The sequence below is a fragment of the Tamandua tetradactyla genome, chromosome 13, assembly GCF_023851605.1.
Source record: "Tamandua tetradactyla isolate mTamTet1 chromosome 13, mTamTet1.pri, whole genome shotgun sequence".
Lineage (NCBI taxonomy): Eukaryota > Metazoa > Chordata > Mammalia > Pilosa > Myrmecophagidae > Tamandua > Tamandua tetradactyla.
Genome location: NC_135339.1, coordinates 50207219 through 50228362, shown reverse-complemented (window position 1 = coordinate 50228362; position 21144 = coordinate 50207219). Strand labels below are relative to the sequence as shown.

General features: G+C 43.0%; 1 long non-coding RNA gene and 1 pseudogene across 1 annotated transcript in view; both read right to left on the bottom strand.

The window, feature by feature from the left end:
* Window positions 1–1069: 1069 nt before the first annotated feature.
* Window positions 1070–13731, bottom strand: LOC143653396 (serine/threonine-protein kinase MARK2-like; annotated as a pseudogene).
* Window positions 13732–19275: 5544 nt separating this feature from the next.
* The window catches only part of LOC143653135 (uncharacterized), a 35384-nt gene continuing 33515 nt past the window's right edge, over window positions 19276–21144 (bottom strand). The window contains exons 2-3 of the long non-coding RNA XR_013161118.1: window positions 19552–19673; window positions 19276–19324 (exon numbers count right to left, since the gene is read on the bottom strand). This is a non-coding gene — a long non-coding RNA (uncharacterized LOC143653135). The remainder of the gene's footprint in view (window positions 19325–19551; window positions 19674–21144) is intronic.

The following is a 21144-nucleotide window of genomic DNA, read 5'->3' as shown; positions in this document are numbered from 1 at the left end:
TTACTTATTTATTTCTTACTATAAAGCTTTCCCACTCCCCTGCCTGCCTAGAAGTGTCTGCCAAATGAAAGTGATGTTGGCTGACTCTCTTGTTATAGCCAGCTTGGAATAAGTGGCCTCTGTTTGCTCTCATTTGGATTGTCTTTGTTTATTTCTACAGAACCATCTCCCCTCTCCCTCAACCACAGACGGAAAGAAGGAGAAAAGAGGAGGGGAGGAAAGTGCCTCAGGGGAAACCCACCAGCCCAGTGTCTGCAGTTTTCCTCAGCTGGCCCTTCCTCTTCTTTCCACTGGGCTTCTGGCAGGCTGTTCATGCTTAACCGTGGTGGTTACTATGGGGACAATGCTTTTAGGGGTCATGGAAGTACCCAATATCTTCTTCAGTAGAACACTGGGCAGCGTGCACACCCCATCCCCCACTACGCAAAGTCCTTTTGGCCCCCATCTTGCTCATCTCACACTGGCAGCTGTTGGCTTCCAACACCTGCTGACCTCCCTCATCATTGGTTTCCATGAACCCATGATCTTCATAAAGCACGTAAAGGGTAGTGAGCCAGGCTTTGGCTTTTTGAAATACTTTTTTTTTTTTTCCCACTCCGTCCTCTGCCCAGCAAGTGAGGTTTGAGAGTCTCAAGTGAGGTTTGAGAGTCTCAACTGAGTTTTTGCTTTTATATTCAATCAGGGTCCTTCTGGCAAACCTGAAACATAGATTGCTGCATATAAACTTGAAGGGAAACTTGCTGAAGAAGGTCCCAGCTGCCCCTATTGCCCTGGCTGCTGCCTGGGTCCTACTGCAGGGCCACGTCAGCTGGTCGTTCACCTTTCAGAGTTGTCCAGTGTAAATGGAGTTTCCTTTCACATTCCCAGGGGTAAATTGGTTCCATCTTGGGCTCTATCACTGCTGCTGATGTTTTGGGTGGAAGGGGAGCCCACAGGGACACTCGGCGTGGGGGGGGGGGGGGGCGCTGTGCTAGGCTCAGAAACCTCACAGTTGAACATCTGTGCAGTACAGCTGAGAGCCCTCATGGGGCTTACACTGAGATATCTTGGATTCCTGGCGCAGATGGGGTCAAGATGGGGAGATTGTAGCGTTAGAAGAAGCCCTTGAGACCCCAGACCCTGGCATGGTTAGACTGTCTTTGACATTCTGGATGGAGGATTTGTGCTTTCCAAAACTGGGGAATTTCTGCTTTGATTTGTGCTGGTGGAGAGGTTGTTGCTTCCAGGCAGAGGCAAGTTGTACCTTTCTCTCCAGTCTAGGTACAGGGCCTCAGCAGGCATGTTGGCTGTGCTGCGGCTATTCTGTTTTGACTCTCGGTTCTTTCTCCTCAGGCTGCATATTTTCCGTGCTACTACACTATGCAGTGTTAGAACAGAAATTAGAGGTGGAAATGGAAGGCTCACTGAAACTCTGCTATTTGGAGTGGCAATAGACCCTATGTTGTACCTTGTGAGGTAGTGTGGAAGTGCTGCTATTGGACAGATCAGCTGAAGGCTGGGGCTTCAGGCTGTTAATGGAGTCCTCCAGCTTGGACCTCTTGTAGCCCAGGAACGAATAGGGAGCCATCACCTCAGTGTGCTTCTGGCCCATTCTGGATCTCTTCCTGTGTATAACCCATGGATACCGTTAGCTCGTTTGCCGGGGGTCCTTGTAGCCAGGGAGTGGTTCTATGTAAGGTTTTATATCATTATCTTCATGATCCACATTCATTCTCAGATCTTTCATGATTTTTCTTTAGAGTGCATCTCTTGCTAGGATTGAGAATGAGACATTTCTTGAGCATGTTTTAACATTCTTTGGACATGTTGAAGGGAATATGGTATTTTCCATTCAATACCTGCTCCCATAGCTCCTTGACGTTCTGCCTGTCAAAAAGCGGGGACCCACTGACAAGTGTATATAAGATGATTCCCAGGCTCCACACATTTCACCATGTGTCCATGTGGCCCTGGAAGAGAGTTCCAGGGCAATGTAAGAGAAACAGCCACAGAAGGTGTTCAGCTTGCTGCTAAAGGTGAATTTGTTGCTGAAGCCAGAGTCTGCAACCTTGATGTTCATGTCAGTCTCCAAATACAGTTTTTTTGTCCTTAAATTTCTATGAACAGTAACTTCTGATGACAGTACTACACAGCAGACACCATCTGAGAGAATTTGGCTTAGACCACTTTTTCATTCATATTGCCATGAACCACTAGGTAACCAAATACCTTGCTTCTGCCAGTGTACTCCATGACAAGGTAGAAGGTTCTCAGCCTATGTCACTCAAGTAATTGAACTGTGTTGGAATGAATCAAAGCCTTCATGATTCTTACTTCATGGGATTGTTTCTGGAGACTGAAGGAATTCTGTTGAGTCTTGTCATTGATCTTCACAGCTACCTTTTTTCCTAGTCAGGGATGTGCTAGGCCAAATTTACCTTGGCAAAATTATCCTTGTTGATGGTTTTAATGAGCCGATAGTTACCAGTATGTGTCTCCCTCTCAGCAGAGATGGCTGACAGACCCTATGGCATTTTGGACATGAAGATGGTCTTGGTATTGGAACTGGGCATTTTGTCTCCTGACCATAGATAAATTAGCCTTAGTGGATGTGGGCCTCAGCTTTGGGAGATTGACTGGCCATCCCCAGGGGGTTGAAGCGGCCTGCTTTATAGGAACTATAGGTGATCCGCTGATCACCCATAAAGTCTGCACCATGGATGATTGGATGGAAACTGAAACTGAGAGCTGTGACTTTATAAGGCTGAAAATCCCAGAATATATTTAATGAGTTTTTTCAGAGAAATAGGGAAATAGAAGTTGATTTGTTGGGATTATTTACCATGGGAGGATCTGAGCTTCTGTTCAATACTGCAGAGATTCATCAATTGACTGGCCTCTTTTGGAGCCCCCAATTGACAATCTTCTCCATGACCCTGAATCTCTCTGTTTGCAAGTAAAGCATGAAAAGGGAGGGAACCCAGTGTGGCTGCAGCCATCACCATTGGGGTGCAGAAGATGAAGAATGTGATGTCTCTCCCAAGCCCTCAATAACAGTGAAGTGCCACATATATATTGCCCAGCCTGAAATTCATCAGATATTCTACCCTAAGCCTCTTTGACTCATGGTCCAGTGATGCAACCTAATTGTACCCACCCTGGATTGGTTATTTGTATCGTGTACCTCAACAAGATAGGGAAACAGAACTACACCTCTCTCTTCTGCCCTGGCAAGCAAGTCATTTGATTCATGCCCATTTCTTCCCAATACAAATTATCTCTGGCTGGGCAACCATAGCCCACTGTAACACTATGATGGAGATTTGTTATAATCCAGACAAAGATAGGAGGCATCTCAACTATACCTTGCATCCTCCCCCATAATCAACCCCCATAAGTGCACACTGGTTACATTGGGTTTACCCATGAATTTCTATAAGCCTTTTACAAATCCAGCCCCCCACCAAAACAAAACAAATGAAAAAAAACTCCATTTCTGATTCCCTTGTTCACAGGTGTCACCACCGTATTGGGCATTGCTAGCATATCACTAGGCACACATAGTTAGCAATAAAAATTTACTGTCCACTAGTAAATGCCCACAGCCCTATCCTCATACATACAGAAAGTCTCTCAAGCCATGTACCTCTTAGCTCAGAGCCAAGACTTCCTAGCTCAAATTGTATTGGACAACTGCCCCATCCTAAACCATTTGCTGGCTGATCAAGATGTGTGTGTGTGTAAGGAGCCACCCGTTGGATGTGGAAAAATACTGGACAGGTCCAGCAACTCAGAAATGTATTACCCGATGTGCAGGTAATACATAGTTACCACATATTTTAAAACTTGCCTGTGGTGCTAAAGACTTCATATTGCTCTCCCTGGGTTTCTGCCAAACAAGCAAGAACTATGGCTTTGCATGGGTTTCTAAACTTTATTACAATAATTGTAGCCTTCTTAATTCTCTCATGCCCTCAAACCCTTAATACGATATCTTGAGAGCCTTCTTTCTTGGCCTCTCAAAATATCAGTCATAACTAAAGTAGATGCTTGATATTAAGGGGGCAGTTGTAAGGTCTCCATGTGCTACCTCGACATCTTTGAGCCCCAAAGCTTTCCTGTTCTTATGAAAAATGCCTTCCACCCAACTCCCCACCTGGCTAGTTCCCCCATCAGCTGGCCTAGCTACAACCAACCCAGTCCTCAACAGATTTTACCACCTTGTCAACCTGTAAAATTATTCAAGATAATCACATCCTCCCATGGGAGTCGAGGGTCCCTCACCCTCTTGTCACTACAAAGTCTGTCTCCCATGCCCTTATTCACTCTAATTCTGGAGTGGAACTATCATGTGGCTCTGTGTGCCATGCCATGTCTTCTTCTGGGACTGTGAGTATATCTGATTAATAAACTTTGTTTGATTTTATCTGTCTGATATTGGATGTCTATGTGTTCGCCATTTCACATTATTTAGAACAGGGGCCCTCCTCATCAACAGGTTGGATAGGAGGTAATCAAGAAAGAGGAATGAAATTGTTTGAAGAGAAAAGTAAAATAATTGTAATGAAAAATCCATGGCTCAGGTTTTCAGGTCAAATACTGCTGTCCAGGAAGTACTCAGTCCCACCCAGATTTCTCCATGGCTAAGTCTGGGAAGGTGGATGCCTTTTGCTGCTCCTCCCACCTCCTTCTTCTCCTTCATCTTCAGATCCTCTTGAGCATCCTTCCCTACCATCCCAGTGAGTTTGAGTTGCCAGTTCTGAGCAAGAGCAGTGGCCAAGCTGTGGATCCGCTGGAGGAAATAGAGCTGCAGATCCGAGTTGCAGCATTTTCACTAGCCAAACTTCTTGGAGCCACATCTGCAGTGTCAGCTCTAATGAGGGAGCTTGCCTTCAAATGCATGTTTCTTTAAAATATGTTGAGACCTCCAGAAAGAAGGTTGTGAGTCTTTGAGACTTGACAACTAATTTGGCATGATTAATTAGTAATTGAAATAATGACTATGTAACAATTCACTTTTCCTCATATATATTTACAAAAGTACCACATGTATAGGATAATCTCTTTATAGCTGGTCTGTGTTCTCAGTATGAGATTTTCCTTGATTTTTGCGAAAGGATACTGTTATCTTTTATAATGGCAAGTTTTTGGTATGAAAGTTAATTTTATCAGTAGATTATATCAATAATGGCACAGTGCTACCAGTCCTAAACTAGGTAGACCATTACTCAGTTTGCAAGACAATCCCAAGAATGGCAGTTTAAGAGGACATTGTAGTTTAGCCTCATTTTATGGGTCAAAGTAGGTAACTTTGACTAAGTTTGCCAGTGGTGGACCCAGCCCCATTAGGCTAATTTCCCTAGAGCTAATGATGGGGTCTTAATTACCTCATATTTATGGCACCTGGAATAGTTGGTTGACTAGAAACAACTCACAATGTTTATTGAATAAAAGAGCTGGCAAACATGAGTACAGCTATTTTTTCATCCTATTTTTAACATGAAGATGATTAAAAAGTCTTTTTATGGGGATTAAAACTTTGCTGAATGCTTTTTAAAATATGTGATTTCTTTTGCCTTTTCATGGTGCTTTCTTAACATTTTTTATTGTGAAATATAACCTATATACAAAAAAGCAAGAAACTTCAAAGCACCTTTTAAAAAGCAGTTATAGAACAGATTTCAAAGTTTGGTTCCACAATTTCAGGTTTTTCCTTCTAGCTGCTCCAAGACACTGGAGACTAAAAAGAATTATCACTATAATGATTCAGTAGTTATATTCATTTGTTAAATCCTAACATCTCTCATAACACTTTTTTCTCCTTTGATCCTTCTCCCAATCTTTAGGTATATTTGAACTATGCCCATTCTAAATTTTTTCATGTTGAAAAGGGATTTTGACAATATGGGATAGAGGGATGAAATGGTTGATGTTCTTGAAGAAACTGACACTTTGACTCAGTCAAGGGGAGTGTCTTCTGCAATGAGTGATGCTTAATCTAATCACTGGAAGCCTTTTAAGGAGAATTCAGAAGAGACAGGCTCTCTTCCTGCTTCAGCCAGTAAGCTTCTCCTGTGGAGTTCGTCCAGACCCTCCATCAGAATCATCAGCTTCACAGCCTAACCTGTGGATTTTAGACTCTGCTTTCCCATGGTTACATGAGACACTTCTATAAATGTTATATTTGCAAGTGTTTCCTGTTGATTCTGTTTCTCTAGAGAGTGCTAACTAATAGAGTTTGGTAACAGGAGAAGCAGAATCTTAAAAATGGGATTTTGTGAATGGTTTTCTACTCTGACTGGACTCGAAGGCCAGACTTGAGACAATTTACAGAACCAGAACCCTTTGAATGAAGGGGAGGCCGGGTCCCTTTGGGGGAGAACCCTGTTACACTGCCACAGATTTATACTGTTAATCATCTTCCAAGCCTTCCCCAAGGAGACCAACAGCCTTTTACCAGGGTAACTGTGCACTGGGGAAAGGAAATGATCAGATATTTGGGGGATTATTAACAATGGTTCAGAAATGACATTAATTCCAGGGCACCGAAAACGTCATTCTGGTCTACCAGTCAGAGTGGGGGGCTTATGGAGGCCAGGTGATCAATGGAGTTTTGGCTGAGGTCTGTCTCACAGTGGGTCCAGTGGGCCCCTGAACCCCTTCTCTATTTATTTCCCCAGTTTCAGAATGTATAATTGGAATAGATATACTGAGCAACTGGCAGAATCCCCACATTGGCTCTCTAACTCATGCAATGAGGGCTAGTATGGTGGGAAAGGCCAAGTGGAAGCCACTAGAACTGCCCCTACCTAGAAAAATAGTAAATCAGAAGCAATACTGATTCCTGGAGGGATTGCAGAGATTGCTGCCACTCTTAAGGACTTGAAGGATGCAGGGATGGTGATTCCCACCACATCCTCATTCAACTCTCCTATTTGGCCTGTGCAGAAAACAGATGGGTCTTGGAGGATGGCAGTGGATTATCATAAGCTCAACCATGTGATAACTCCAATTGCAGCTGCGGTTCCAGATGTGGTATCATTGAGCAAATCAATATATCCCCTGGTACCTGGTATGCAGCTATTGATCTGGCAAATGATTTTTTTCTCAATAGCTATTAGTAAGTACCACCAGAAACAGTTTGCTTTCAGCTGTCAAGGTCAGCAATGTACTTTCACTGTCCTACCTCAGGGGTATATCAACTCTCCAGCCCTATGTCATAATCTTGTTCGCAGAGACCTTGATCATTTCTGCGTCCCACAAGACATCACTCTGGTCCATTATATTGATGATATCATGTTGAATGGACCTAGTGAATAAGAAGTAGCAACTACTCTAGACTTACTGATAAGGCATTTGCATTTCAGAGGATGGGTGATAAAGCCAACGAAAATACAGGGATCTACCACTTCTGTGAAATTTCCAGGTGTCCAGTGGTGTGGGACATGTCAAGTATCCCTTCTTAGGTGAAGGATAAGTTGCCGCATCTGGCCTCTCCTACAACCAAAAAAGAAGCACAATGCCTAGTTGGTCTCTTTGGATTTGGGCGACAACATATTCCTCATTTGGGTGTGCTACTCCAGCCCATTTATCGAGTGACCAGAAAAGCTGCTAATTTTGAGTGGGGACTTGAACAAGAAGACGCTCTGTGGCAGGTCCAGGATGCTGTACAAGCTGCTCTGCCACTTGAACCATATGATCCAGCAGATCCAATGGTGCTGGAAGTGTCAGTGGCAAATAGAGAAGCTGTCTGGAGCCTTTGGCAGGTTGCTATAGGAGAATCACAATGCAGTCCCTTAGGATTTTGGAGCAAAGCCTTACCATCTGCTGCAGATAACTACTCTCCTTTTGAAAAACAGCTTTTGTCCTTCTACTGGGCCTTAGTAGAGACTGAACGCTTAACCATGGGCCACCAAGTTACCATGAGACCTGAGTTGCCTATCATGAGCTGGGTGTTGTCTGACCCACCAAGCCACAAAGTTGGGCATGCACAGCAGCACTCTACTGTAAAATGGAAATGGTATATACGAGATAAGGCCAGAGCAGGTCCTGAAGGCGCAAGTAAGTTACATGAGGAAGTGGCCCGAATGCCCATGGTCTCCACTCCTGCCACATTACCTTCTCTTTCCCAGACAAGAGCTATGGCCTCTTCAGGTGTTCCTTACAGTGAATTGACTGAGGAAGAGAAAACTTGGACATGGTTTACAGATGGTTCAGCATGATATGCAGGTACCACCTGAAACTGGACAGCTGCAGCACTACAACCCCTTTCTGGGGTGTCCTTGAAGGACAGTGGTGAGGGGAAATCCTCCCAGTGGGCAGAACTTCAAGCAGTGCACCTGGTTGTTCATTTTGCTTGGAAGGAGAACTGGCCAGAGGTGCATTTGTATACTGACTCATGAGCTGTTGCTAATGGTTTGGCTGGATGGTCAGGGACTTGGAAAGACCATAATTGGAAAATTGGTGACAAAGAAGTCTGAGGAAGAAGTATGTGGATAGAGCTTTCTGAGTGGGCTAAAAACATGAAGATATTTGTGTCCCATGTAAATGTGCACCAGAGGATAACTTCAGCAGAGGAAGGTTTCAATAATCAAGTGGATAAGATGACACGTTATGTGGATATCAGTCAACCTCTTTCCCCAGCAATTTCTATCATTGCCAAATGGGCTCATGAACAAAGTGGTCAAGGTGGTAGGGATGGAGGTTATGCATAGGTTCAGCAACATGGACTTCCACTTACCAAGGCTGACTTGGTTACAGCCACTGCTGAGTGCCCAATCTGCCAGCAGCAGAGACCCACACTCAGCCCCCAATATGGCACCATTCCCCGAGGTGACCAACCAGCTACATGGTGGCAGGTTGATTACACTGGACCACTCCCTTCATGGAAGGGGCAGTGATTTGTTCTAACTGGAATAGACACATAATCTGGATATGGGATTGCTTTCCCTGCATGCAATGCTTCTGCCAAAACTACCATCTGTGGGCTTACAGAATACCTTATCCATCATCATGGTATTACACACAGCATTGCTTCTGATCAAGGAACACACCTCACAGCAAATGAAGTGTGGGAATGGGCACATGCTCATGGAATTCTCTGGTCTTACCATGTTCCCCATCAATAGAAGCAGCTGGATGATAGAACATTGGAATGGCCTTTTAAAAACTCAATTATGGTGCCAACTAGGTGGCAATACCTTGAAGGGCTGGGGTAATGTTCTCCAGGAAGTTGTATATGCTCTGACCCAGTGTCCGCTGTATGGTGCTGTTTCTCCCATAGCCAGGATCCATGGGTCCATGAACCAAGGGGTGGAAATGGGAGTGGTACCACTCACTATTACTCCTTGTGATCCACTGGAAAATCTTTGCTTCCTGTCTCTGCGACCCTGACCTCTGCTGGTCTACAGGTTTTAGTTCCAAAAGGAGGAGTGCTTCCACCAGGAGAAACAACAATGATTCCATTGAACTGGAATCTAAGACTGCCACCTGGTCACTTTGGGCTACTCATGCCCCTGGTTCAACAAGCCAAGAAGGGGATTACATTATTGTCTGGGGTGATTGACCTTGACTATTGGGGGACATAGGACTGCAACTACACAATTAAGGTAAAGAAGAGTTTTCTTGGAATACAGGAGATCCCCTAGTTCCTCTTTTAGTACTGCCATGCCCTGTGATTAAAATCAGTGGAAAACTGCAACAACCCAATCCAGGTAGGACTACCAATGGCTCTGAAACTTCAGGAATGAAGATTCAGGTCACCCTACCAGACAAAGAACCATGGCCAGCTGATGTGCTTGCTGAGGGTAAAGGGAACACGGAATGGGTAGTGGAAGAAAGTAGTGATAAATATGAACTATGACCACATGATCAGTTACAGAAGCGAGGATTGTAATGCTGTTTTGTTCATGGTCTACTATTTAAGTTGTAAGATATCAAGTTTAAGAATGAATATTACCCAAGGACTTGCACCATATTCTGGAGAGATTTGATGTGTTTCCTTTATATGCAGGACAGTTGAGTATTGTTAGGTGAAAGAAAAAATTGTGAGTTTTATTATTTTTTTATTTAGAAATTAAGCATGGTTTAAGGTGATATGTATAGCTGCCAAGTTGACAAGCGGTGGACCATCATGGTCAGGTTCATGTGTTAATTTGGCCAAATGGTGGTACCTGTTTGTCTGGTTGGACAACTGCTGGCCTGTCTTTTGTGATGAGGACATTTCATAGAATTAAATCAGAATAACGTCAGCTCCGTCCGCAGCTGATTCCATTTGTAATCAGCCGAGGGGAATGCCTTCTGCAATGAGTGATGCTTAATCTAATCACTGGAAGTCTTTTAAGGAAGATTCAGAAGAGACAGGCTCTCTTCCTGCTTTGGCTGGTGAGCCTCTCCTGTGGAGTTCGTTCAGAATCATTGGCTTCACAGCCTGACCTGTGGATTTTAGACTTTGCATTACCATGGTTACGTGAGATACTTTTATAAATGTTATATTTGCAAGTGTTTCCTATTGATTCTGTTTCTCTAGAGAACCCTAATAAAACACAGAGTATTAAGGATTTTCCAGGTGGGAAAGTTTAATAGTTCCATATTTTTTCTCCAGTCCCTCAAGGGACTTTGCCAATACTTTTTAATTATTTACCCAACACACTGTGATGCTTTTTAAATAAGCTTTTACTTGAGAAAATGAAAGCCTGTTTGGAAAGAATTCATATTTTTTTCTATTTCCATATTAACTGCTTTTACAGTTAATGTTTCCTGTATTTGATATGTTTTTACATTTATTGTTGTCTTAAAAATGCCTTGTCAGAGTTAGAGTTCTGAGCTGTTGCATTTGGAGCTTTGGAAGTTATGTAACAATTTAAAAGAAGTTTGTTTCTAATGCATCAAATTTAATTACATGTTTTTTTCACATTTTGATCTTAATGATAATTGTTTTTTACCTTTCCTTTATCTCATATACTGCTTTTTTAAAAAATGATTTGTGTCATATGTATAAATGATTAAGCCAACTGTTCTAGTTTGCTAGCTGCCGGAATGCAATATACCAGAAATGGAACGGCTTTTAACAAGGGGAATTTCATGAGTTGCTAGTTTACATTCCAAGGCTGAAAAAATGTCCCAATTACAACAAGTTTATAGAAATGTCCAATCAAAGGCATCTGGAGAAAGATACCTTGGTTTAGAAGGCCGACAACGTTCAACGTTTCTGTCTCAGCTGAAAGGGCACACGGCGAACATGGCGGCGTCTGCTGGCTTTCTCGTGGCTCTACCAAAAAGGGACTCTGTCCAAAATGTTTCTTCTTTTAAAGGATTGCGGTAAGCAACTCCACCTTCAGTGAGTGGAGACACACCTCCATGGAAATCATCTAATCAAAAGTTACCACCCTCAATTGGGTGGGTCACATCTTCATGGAAACAATCAAAATGCTCCCACCCAGCAATATTGAATGAGGATCAAAGGGCATGGCTTTTCTGGGGTCCACCACATATTTAGACCAGCACACCAACTAATTCTCTACTATAAAACTTTTGATATTTTAACATGGCATCTTAATTCTTTGTATATATGGAGATGTGAACAGACATTCTAAAGTCCCACGATGGGACAATGAATGGAGACAAAAGAAGGGGCAAAGAATAATTTTATTAAGCATATTAGATCATAGTTTAAGTTAAAGGTCATACTAGGTGTGACTTCTATACCAAAGAGATGTTTATTTTGATAATAGAAAAATATTTTCTTATATATTTTGAAAATTGCAATTTTTTAAATGTACAAAAACAAACTTATTGAAAACAAAAAGAAATCCACTGGATAGGTTTAATAGCAGATTAGAGGTATCAGAAAAAGTGTCAGTAAATTTCAAAACTGATCCTTTTTTACAGCTTTTGGATTAAATATTTATGTTTCCCGAAAACTTCCCAAGTTCTGTAAATCTGATTTAGAAGTCCCTCCCTTGTACTCCCACGGGATCCTAGACTTCCCTTAGCATGATCTGTAATGTGATTGCCCATTTACTCATCCTCCTCCTCTAGGCTGTAAGCTCCAGGCAGGCAGGAACCCCATCTATGCTTTCCAGAATTATATCCAGTGTGGGTGACCTACTAGGTACTGAAAAGGTGCTACCACCCAGCCAAGCTCCTCAGCTCACCCCTGCAACCTCTCCTTCTATCTGCAATATCAGCGCTATTTCCCATGGGATGTGCCCTGAAGAAACTGGCCTTGCTCAGCATTTCCCACAGGTGAGGAACCAGCTGAATTTGCCCTGGGGTGGAACCCCAGCTTCCCCTTGGCCACAGTCAGGATTGGCAAAGGGTCACTGGGAAATTCTTCAGCACACTTGATTACCTCAAGTCTGTAATCAGAAATCTGTGCTTCACGTTTGCCAGAAGGGATCTGAAAGAATCTCAAAGCAAAGGCCAGGTAGAGACACTCTAGTCTCACAAGGTGGGCATAAAGAGAGAAACTTGGGGGGCCCAAGCAGTGCTCACTGCACTTTACCAGGAATACGAAGATCCCGAGCTCCACAGGGACCCAGGAGATGAAGTATGAGATCAGAATACCATCAGCTGTTTGGAAGCAAACAGCTGCCAATGCACACTGAGGAAGAAATATACTGTGCACAGCACTGGGCCCAGAGGACTTTGAACAGTGGGGATGGGGGCCAAGGCTGTCTCTCAGTGGGGTTCACCTGGGCAGGTATCTAGGCACCTCCATGAGCTCTAAAAGCACTGCCTCCATAGGAACAACAAGGCTTAGGCATGAAGAGGCTACCTGGAGCCCCGTGGAGGCAAGAGGAGGGGCCAGCTGGGCCTGGCTGCTGCCCGCGTCTCTGCCCCGACCTGGGTGGCCCTGCAAACACTGGTCCGGTGGGTTTCCCTGGGGCACTTCACTCCCCTACTCTTTTCTACCTTTCCTTCCATGGCCGTGAGTGAGGGAGACAATTCTGTAGAAAAGAGTAAAGACAGAACAAGTGAGAACAAAAAGAGGCCCTTTATTCCAGGCTGGCCATAACAAGGGAGTCAGCCGCCATCACTTGCGTGGCAGAGACTCAAAGGCAGGCGGGAGCAGGAAAGCTTCACAGGGAACAAAAAGGAAGACTTGAGGTCTGTGGTTCTTGGAGGGTGGTGGCCAGTGGCCACCTTTCCTCCCTTTCCCCCAGGCCAGTGGAGACGGGGTCATTGGGGTTTCCTGGAGGGGTTGCTCAGGGCTGGAATACTCCGGGGTCTAGGTGGTGGCTTTCCCTGTCAGGCCCTCCCAAGGTCCACTTGGCTTCTCCCCTCTCCTCCTTCCTTCTGCTCCAAGCAAACCAGCAAAGGTGATTTAACACAGAAGTGGGGCCATATGGGGCTGGAGGCTGCTCTGAAGGGCTCTGAACAACCGCCATGCTAAACCCTCTACCTTGCCTTCTTCCCCAGAGCTGGGCATTCCTTCTAGAAGCTGCCACTCAGGGGTGTCTGCCCCCCTCCTCTAGAACCTGCGCCGTCGCCTCCCCCACTGTAACCCCGGCAGTGAGAGAGGCTGACCCGGGCTGAGGTGCGTGGGGAGCGCACGGCCGGGTGGATTGGCTCTTGTGCGGGCCAGGGCGTCTGGGAAACAGGGGCACTAAGAATTCTCCTTTCCAGGAGAGCTTGTCTAGAAGCACCCCAACCCTCACGATTTCTCTCCCCTACAGGTTGCCCTTGGTTGTCATTAACCTGGACACCAGCTAGCTCCCCAGCAATGACTTCCTCCACCCCCACCTGCATCTCAGCCCTCCACCTTCCTTGCCGCCTCTCCTGGACAGTGTGAACCTCCGCGGGCTTGAAGACAAGGTGGGGCGTCCCTTACCGCTGCATCCCTTAATGTAGATTTCTGATACTTTTTTATTCCCTCATTTTTAAAATCTGAAAGTGCCCTTATTATACTCTCCCACTGGATTGATAATATTAAGATTGAAAATAATCTCCTCTCATGATTTTGAATTTTGAAGTCATTGCCTTATGGCTTTCTAGATCTCCGAAACTGCTCCTATGACTATCATTGCCATTAGAACTCTTTTTCTGTGTGCATAATACCTTGGTAGGCTTTTGGAATTTGTGATTAGTCTGTAACATTCTGAAGTTTCAAGATGCTATCCCTTGGTCTGGATATTTTTATTTTTTTCATCTATTATTCTGGGCATACAGTAGTCTCTTTAATCTGGTGACTTTTAACTTTCTATTCTGAGAAAACATTTCTTGGGTAGTTTTCTCCTATGTTTTCTGTTGTGCAATCCCTTTTTGTATGTTGGAGCTCTGAGATTGAGTCTCATTTTATTTTTGATAGTTTGCATCTCTTTATCTTTCTGTCTACTTTCTGGGAGATGATTCTTTAGCTGTTCCTTCCATCCTTTCAGTTCTGATATTTCTTTTTACTATTATATTTTAAATAACTTGTTTTCTCTGTAAATAAATAACTTTAAATAACTCGTCTACTCCCTCTATGAATTTTCTCTTCAATTCTCCATGTATATTGTTATGAATCTTTTTTTGGTAAACATTTTGACTTTTTGTTTCTTACTCTTTTTCTCTCAGGTTCTTTTCTTTTCCTATAACTTTTGATCTCTCTCATGTTCTTTGTTTTCTCAAGTTCTTTTTTTTTTATCTCTATCTTTTGGTCTCTTTCCTGTGAGAGGATTTTTTTTTCTTCACGTTAGATGCTTTCCACTGTATGTGCCTATAAACTTATCTGGAAGGTACATAATTGTAATTCAGTATAGTTCTCAGTACCACAAAAAATTAAAAAGGAGTTTGTGAGAAGAAACAAACAAGGGAGCAGGGAAGCAGATTCTAAGGTGGCAGTGGCATGTTCTGTAGGGAAATAATATAATGTAATAAAAATGGCCAAAGAGCCTGGAGCTTTGTAGGCAAAGGAGAAGAGAACCTACAGGGTATAAAGGGGCTGGGGGAGGGAGGGGGGGCTGGCCCAAATCACTTTCACCATCTTCAGAACAGAGATGATGCTTGGGTATAAAAAAAGGGACTAGTTTCTGAGCTTTAATCCTTTGCTGTAGGCTTTTTGACTTTTCCTTCATTCTTCCTGAGGTTTGATGAGTTCCTTAAAGCCTCCACACGAGCCAACTAAAGTATCATGCCTTGTCTGTCCGTTTTTAACACCTGAACAAGAAGTGTCATGTGAAAATGTTCAAAGGTGCTTTACACAGAGAGTTAGCTAGATTGTCATGAACCTTTTCACTCATCTGGGGAGATGTAGGGTACAGATTTTCCATTCATCTCTTGTAATCTCTTCTCCATTGCACTGTTATGACCTCTATTCTTATTTGCAGGACTATACATTCATGAACCATTAGATTCAAATAAGAGAACAGGTCTATCATTTTCTAGAGTATTTTTTTCACCTTTATAGCTCTTTAGCCATTTTCTCAAATTTCTTTTAAAATCTTTTATCATTTTTTGGTGTTACTGGAATAAAATCTTTGGGCTGCATACACTTATGTTGGTTTTTTTTAAAATTAGGTGTGGCAATTGTTCATTAGTATTAGCTGCAGGGAATAATGATTCATCAATTATTCCAGTTTACTGTACTCCAATATTCCAGCTGTCCTGCATTTTTCGACCCAGAGTCTTGAAAAAAGTTTACCCCTTTCTTCTGTGCTTAGTCCCAAGTGCTTGGGTATCCATCTTTGAATACAGCATAAGTTGCCAGTTAAAAGTTTTTGAAACCTTTGCCATCTATCTTTAAAATGGTTTGTAAATGTCTTTGAATAACTTTCTCTTCCATTGGATAACTACACTTCAACATATGCTACTACATCTTTCAGCATGGAACTTCCTGGGGCCCTGGGAGGTGCCATAACAAAATCGGGCCATATGCACCTTGTCAGGTGGAATCTGGAACCAGGCTTGAACACATAAAGCTGAAGGCTTTCTCTTCATATTTTTTTTTATTAGAGAAACTGTAGGCTCAAAGAAAAATCAAGCAGAAAGTACAAAGTTCCCATATACAACCTCCTCACACACAATTTTCAATGGTATTATTGTTTTGCATTTGTATGGTACCTTTGCTACAATTGGTGAAACAGTATTATTTGACTATTAACTATAGTCCATTATTTATTCGAGTTTATACAGTTCCATGGGCTTTTAAAATTTTTGTCCTGGTAACATACATACAATTCAAAATTGCCCCTTTTAACCATTTTAACATATACAATACAGTAGTATTAATTTCACTCACAATGTTCTGCTACCGTCATCACCATCCATTGCCAAAGTTTTTCATTACCCTAAATGGAAGAGCTGTACCAAATAAACATTAATTCCCTTAATTACTCCTACCCGGGCCTTTGGTAACCTGAACTCTAGTTTGAGTCTATGAATTTGCATATTATTTCATATTAATGAGATCAGCCACTATTTGCTCTTTTGTGTCTGGTTTATTTCACTCAACATGGTATCTTTAAGGTTCATCCATATTATTGCATGTATTAGGACTTCATTCCTTTTTACAGCTGCATAGTATGCTAATATATGTATAGATTACATTGTGTTTTCCATTCAACTCTTGATGAACATGTGGGTTATTTGCTTCTTTTGCCAGTTGTGAATAATGCCTCTCTGAACATTTTTGTGCCAATATCTTTTGAATCCCTGCTTTCAGTTCTTGGGGTATATACCTAGAAGTGGAATTGCCGGGTCGTATGGCAAGTCTATACTTAACTTTCTGAGGAACTGCCAAACTGTTTTACACAGTGACTGCACCATTTTACATTTCGACCAACAATGGAAGAGTGTTGCTATTTCTCTACATCTTCCCCACCGCTTGTTATTTTCCATTTTAAAAATATGAGCCATTCTAGTGGGTGCTAATTGGTATATCACTGTGGCTTTGTTTGTGTTCCCCAGTAGCTAATGATGTTGAACATTTTTTCATGTTCTTATTGGCCACTTGTGTTTCACTTTTGGAGAAATGTCTCAGTCTTTTGCCTATTTTTAATTTAGTCATTTTTTGTCTTTAGTTTTTGAGCTGTAGTATTTATATATTTTGTATATTAAATCTTATCAGATATGTGGTTTCCAAATATTTTCTCCCAATCTCTAGATTGTCTTTTTCTTTCTTGTTAAAGTCCTTTGGTGCACATAAGGTTTTTTGTTTTGTTTGTATGCTGTATGGTGGGGTAACATTTCATTATTTTTCCATGTGAGTATCCTGTTATTGCAGCACTTTTTGTTGAGTTTTTGTTTGTTTTGCTTGTTTGTTTTTGGGGGGGAAGTGCATGGACCAGGTATCAAATCCAGGTCTCCAGCATGGCAGATGAGAATTCTACTACTGAATTACCCTTGCACTCCCGCACATAAGTTTTTAATTTTGACGAGGTCAAAATTTATCTTTATTTTTCTTTTGTTGCTTATGCTTTTGAGGTGAAGTCTATGAAACTATTGCCCACCAAAATGTCCTGAAGTTATTTCCTAATGTTTCCCCCTAGGAGTTTTATATATTTGGTTCTTAAAATAGACTTTGATCCATTTTGAGTTAATGTTTGTAAACGGTGTGAGGTAGCAGAGGTGTTCACCTTCATTCTTTTACATATGGGTACCTACTTTTCCCAGCGTCATTTATTGAAGAGATTATTCTTTCCCCTTCAATTGGACTTGGCACCCTTGTCAAGAATCTATGGTGGACCCCAGAAAGGCCATGCCCTTTAATCCTCATTCAATATTGCTGGGAGGGACCATTTTGATTGTTCATATGGAGGTGTGTCTCCACCCATTGAAGGTGGAGTTGCTTACTGGAATCCTTTAAAAGAGGAAACATTTTGGAAAGAGACCCTTTTTGTAGAGCCACAAGGAAGCCAGCAGCTGCTGCCATGTTAGCCATGTGCCCTTCCAGCTAAGAGAGAAACATTGCACTTCATCGGCTTTCTTGAACCAAGGTATCTTTCCCTGGGTGCCTTAAATTGGACATTTCTGTAGACTTGTTTTAATTGGGACATTTTCTCAGCCTTAGGACTGTAAACTAGCAACTTATTAAATCCCCCCTATTAAAAGTCATTCCGTTTCTGATATATTGCATTCCGGCAGCTAGCAAACTAGAATAGGCATAGATGTGTGAATTTATATCTGAATTCTCAATTTGTTTCTGTTGTTCTATAAGTCTGTCCTTGTGCCAATATCATGCTATTTGGTTACCAGAGATTTGTGTAATAAGATTTATAATAGGTAAGTTTGAGTACTCCAACATTGTTCTTCTTTGTCAAGATGGTTTTGGCTCACATAACAATTCATATAAATTTGATGATTGATTTTCCATTTCTGCAAAGAATACTGTTAGAATTTTGATTCAGATTGCATTGAATCTGTAAATTGAATTAGAGGTTTATTGTAAAAGGATACAATAAGAAGAAGTCAAAAGAAGAGATGTAAGGGGCGAGCTCTGGGAAGATCTCAAAAACATGCTTCCATGAGTTCTCCACTTGGAGTCAGAATGTGTTGTTGTCACTCTCTTGGCACAGTGTTTCTTTTCAATCATGGAAGTTCACTAGAGCTCCAACCAACCCGAGTTTATATGCAGTCTCACTACGTAGGCATGATTGGTAGAATCAGTGCCTATGTGGTTGAACTCTGCACAGTGTTTCTTTTCAATCATGGAAGTTCACTAGAGCTCCAACCAACCCGAGTTTATATGCAGTCTCATTACGTAGGCATGATTGGTAGAATCAGTGCCTATGTGGTTGAACTGAATTGCAGAACCCCTCCCCTTCCAGAGCTCAGGGAGATGGAGCTGATATGGCATGACTTGAGGCCCCAACCCTAATCCCCATCTGGTTGGTCTTTCTGTTTGTCTACCTCTGATATTTCTATTCCTGAGAAATTGTGGGAGGGAGATACACACAGAAACTGCCTCTACTCTCACTTGGGCTGTGCATTTTTAATTTTATAACTTCATTTTTTTTGATTCATGAAGACTTCACTCCTGTTCACCAACAGCCCCTTCCACTCTGCCTCTGCTCCCAACAAGGGCTAGTAGTAGCAGATCAAGCCTTGGTTCCCAAAAGGAGGCTTCACCAACATCAGCCCTCCTGCCCCATGTCCCAAATCCTGACAAAGACCAAGGATTCTGGCTCCCTCTGCACCCCTCTTCAGCTCAGATGCCTCCAAGGGTGTAGGAGGACATGGCTTGGTTCCAAAAGGGGTGGTACCCCAGCAAGATGGCCCCTTCCCACCCTGCACCCTTCCTGCATCAGTTACCCCTAGGTAATAAACACATAAAGCAGAAAATGTCTGGGGAGAGAAAAAAACACCACATACCTTTAGGCATCTGTAATGACATTTATTCTTTTTTCTTGTAATGACTTTCAATCTGAAAACAATAAAGAGACATTGGAAGGTTTTCTCAGAGGAGCGACATGACCTGACATGTCTTCACAGGCTCACTGTGTTTTAAGAAAGTGTACAGTCAGACAAGGGCAGAAGTAGGTAGATAGTAGGAATCAGTGCCTTCACCTAGGAGACTGGTGATAGTCCATTGGATGAGGATCAATGGAAGCAAAAGTGGGAAATGGATTGTGCATGTGTGGCAACTTGTACCTGCTGACTTCACAGCTGGCCGGGTTTATGATGGACCTCCAGTAGGGTTCTCTCTGCTTCCAGCCTGAGTGGTGTGGCCATACATTCTCTCTCAGCTTCTTCTCTCATACTGTTCCTTCCAGCTAATACCAGAATATTCAAATAGAAGAGGAAACAAGAATAATATAAAATTTAAGTTTTATACTATTACTAAATTACTAATTTTTTATTAAGTTACTAGAATTGTAGAACTAAGGGAGAGATAACACAGAAGAGGAAAAGGTCCTCAGTTCATGGGTCTTAGTTGCAATCAACAGGAACCAACTCAGGTTGATTTCTATGGAAAGAAGTTCTTGCTAATGATATTGGGCAGGTTGCAAAATTGCCAGAATGGATGGAGAACGAGATTCAATGACCACAGCAGTTGCTAGGACCATTGCTCACGACCACGTTGCCCAACTCATCTAGTGAGGACATTCCCACCACCATCAACAAGCAAAAAACTCTATACTCTGCACCAGCCAGACCTCTAGCTCTGGACACTGGATATCACCACTAGCCTAGAAGCCACTATTGCCCCTGGAACTCAATCTGAATGCAGGCTCCCAGTCCTGACCTCTTTTGATCACTGTCCTTTGACCATGCCCTAGCTGCAAGGGAGTCTAGGAAAGCTAATGTTTGGTATTTCCATCTCGCACTGGATGAGGCACTCTCTGCATTCCACTATGGGTAAAAAAGGTTATGGGGAATCCTAAGCATATAAAGGTTTTGAGAGGCTAAGCACACTAAAATGCCACAAGGGTCAAATTAAAAGAAGTTACCTCAAGAAAAGTGGGACCAGCAAATGTCTTATGTTTACAAAATTATCTGACTGATTGGCCTTTACTTTCCCAAATATTAAATGCATTAAAAGGTAGTTAGGCAAACTAAGAACCGGTCCTTCTCCCACAAATTTTAAATGATTCCTGGTGGGAGATCAAATTCTTATCATTCTCCTGACGGCAATCTGGTAATGTCTGAAGATGCTGAACGTCTCCTCTGGGACACTGTCAAGGCGGCTCCGGCTTGTGCTGTCATCGCCCAAGGCGGGTCCTGCTTGGCAGGAGCTCCCCAGGCAGCCGCCTGCAGGCCTCGGCACGCACTGTTCGCGCTGTTCTGCCCCTTCCAGCCCCGAGTGCCACGACTCCTCACATGGAAGCGTGGGAGTGCGAGGCAAAACCCCATGGCCCCCATCAAATACACTTAAGACAAATGTATGACCTTCACAGCACAGTGAGTCATCCGGTCATTGTCGGAGAGAAGGGTCTCCTATTTCCACAGAAGAAAGGGGCCACAGGGACGAGAGGCGTCGGACACATCCCCGCAGCTCGGCAGCTCCCCTCCACCCGATCCCACAACGCTGCGCTCCATCGCGGTAACTGACACCTCCGAAACCCAGAAACAGGTTGGGAGGATCAGATGCAAGGCAAGCCCGCAGCTCAGAAACGAGCTGAAACGCTGAAGAGTAGAATGCAGTGCTGACCTCCTGCAAGGGAAGACTTCGGGAAACACCAAGAAGCCAGGGGTGGAGATGCTGGCGAGTCTCAGGATGGGCATTGGGATACGCTCCCAAAT